This window comes from Haplochromis burtoni, unplaced genomic scaffold (genome assembly GCF_018398535.1).
Source record: "Haplochromis burtoni strain Fernald_Lab_line unplaced genomic scaffold, NCSU_Asbu1 Contig_14, whole genome shotgun sequence".
Classification (NCBI taxonomy): domain Eukaryota; kingdom Metazoa; phylum Chordata; class Actinopteri; order Cichliformes; family Cichlidae; genus Haplochromis; species Haplochromis burtoni.
Window position 1 is genome coordinate 2,324,415 of NW_024582375.1, and position 2,855 is coordinate 2,327,269.

The window sequence follows — 2,855 nt, forward strand, 5'->3', positions numbered from 1 at the left end:
TTGCACTGTCCACTTCCTGCTGTGACAAAACAAATTTCCCACGTGTGGGACTAATAAAGGTTATCTTATCTTATCACAGAGGTACACTTCAACTGTGAGAGACAGAATGTGAAAAAAAAATCCATGAATCCACATGGTAGGATTTGTAAAGAATTTATTCGTAAATAGGGTGGAAAATAAGTATTTGGTCAATAACAAAAATACAACTCAATACTTTGTAACATAACCTTTGTTGGCAATAACAGAGGTCAAACGTTTACTATAGGTCTTTACCAGGTTTGCACACACAGTAGCTGGTATTTTGGCCCATTCCTCCATGCAGATCTTCTCGAGAGCAGTGATGTTTTGGGGCTGTCGCCGAGCAACACGGACTTTCAACTCCCGCCACAGATTTTCTATGGGGTTGAGGTCTGGAGACTGGCTAGGCCACTCCAGGACTTTCAAATGCTTCTTACGGAGCCACTCCTTTGTTGCCCGGGCGGTGTGTTTTGGATCATTGTCATGTTGGAAGACCCAGCCTCGTTTCATCTTCAAAGTTCTCACTGATGGAAGGAGGTTTTGGCTCAAAATCTCACGATACATGGCCCCATTCATTCTGTCCTTAACACGGATCAGTCGTCCTGTCCCCTTGGCAGAAAAACAGCCCCATAGCATGATGTTTCCACCCCCATGCTTCACAGTAGGTATGGTGTTCTTGGGATGCAACTCAGTATTCTTCTTCCTCCAAACACGACGAGTTGAGTTTATACCAAAAAGTTCTACTTTGGTTTCATCTGACCACATGACATTCTCCCAATCCTCTGCTGTATCATCCATGTGCTCTCTGGCAAACTTCAGACGGGCCTGGACATGCACTGGCTTCAGCAGCGGAACACGTCTGGCACTGCGGGATTTGATTCCCTGCCGTTGTAGTGTGTTACTGATGGTGACCTTTGTTACTTTGGTCCCAGCTCTCTGCAGGTCATTCACCAGGTCCCCCCGTGTGGTTCTGGGATCTTTGCTCACCGTTCTCATGATCATTTTGACCCCACGGGATGAGATCTTGCGTGGAGCCCCAGATCGAGGGAGATTATCAGTGGTCTTGTATGTCTTCCATTTTCTGATGATTGCTCCCACAGTTGATTTTTTCACACCAAGCTGCTTGCCTATTGTAGATTCACTCTTCCCAGTCTGGTGCAGGTCTACAATACTTTTCCTGGTGTCCTTCGAAAGCTCTTTGGTCTTGGCCATGGCGGAGTTTGGAGTCTGACTGTTTGAGGCTGTGGACAGGTGTCTTTTATACAGATGATGAGTTCAAACAGGTGCCATTCATACAGGTAACGAGTGGGGGACAGAAAAGCTTCTTACAGAAGACGTTACAGGTCTGTGAGAGCCAGAGATTTTCCTTGTTTGAGGTGACCAAATACTTATTTTCCACCCTGATTTACGAATAAATTCTTTACAAATCCTACCATGTGAATTCATGGATTTTTTTTTCACATTCTGTCTCTCACAGTTGAAGTGTACCTCTGGTGCAAATTACTGACCTCTGTCATCATTTTAGGTGGGGGAACTTGCACAATCGGTGGCTGACTAAATACTTTTTTGCTCCCACTGTATAGGGAGACCGGGGATGGTTGTAACGTGGGTCAGTTGTAACACTTCCAATTTCTCCAGTCAGGGCTAAGTTTCAAATGATGTGACTCATCCTGTGCATGCCCAATTCAGTTCTGCTATCACATGTGAAAAATCAGCACATTTTGTCAAACACAGACAATTTAACATGAAAAAAGTTTTTCTACTTTATTTCAATTTCTAATAGCATTATCTGCTTTGCAGTTAAACTCATCAAACTTAAATTATGTTATTTGTATGTCTATGGGGATATATTCTGTGTAGGTCTTTAGTGCTAATGTTTTAGCCGTTGGCTGTAATGTTAGCTAGTTCATGGCTATAGGAGTCTGGGTCAGTTGTAACAGCAACAGTCTGGGTTAGTTGTAACAATAATGCAGATGTTACAACTTACCACACTATTACTTTAACTTATATTAAACAAGTTGGGGCAACGACATCAGCAGAGAGAGGTTCACTGGTCGCTTTTGTATATGCGGTTAATGCCATTGGCAACACAATTCTCACTGTTTGTGTTCCCACACATACATTATGCAGACCTCTGTGTCAGAGATGGACCAGTAGGAAGTACTGGTAGTGGAAATAAATCAGGATGGGTGCAAGAAACAGATTTCCTCATCTTTCTGAAGTCACTTCCTGCTGCCAACATAGCCATGTATAAAAAGTAATGGAATTGCGATGCTGGTGAACAACTACATTTTTTCAGCTTCATTGTTATGTTCAAAATTGGTGCAAGAGTTGTAGGTTATAATGCCCACTGAGCCAATGAGGCCAAACTCAAGGAAGACCAACCAAAATTAATGAAATATTCAGTTGCAGAAAATTCCATAATTTGTCTTTTTTGGGGGGTTGGAATATGTTCAAAAGCTAGATTTCTGCATTCTGTCACACACACACACAGCTACATAAATGGATGTAAGTGCATTCATGTGTTGAATAAACAAAGATTACATGTTAATGTTTTGTTAGTACCCTTATTTCATTGTGTTACATTTCACCCCAGGATATGTTACAACTAACCCAGACTATGGGGTTAATTGTAACATTTCACTCTTTGTGTTTGAGGCCATACCATGCAATGGGTAATTGTGCTGCAGAGAAAATAGCTGCACTATTTAATAGCCGAGACATGTAAATACTTTGCATTACATTTTGAATCCACTACCTTAAAAGAGCTCCAATTTACAGACAGAAATGTCAAAAATGTTACAACTATCCCCGGTCTCCCCTAATAATATAATATA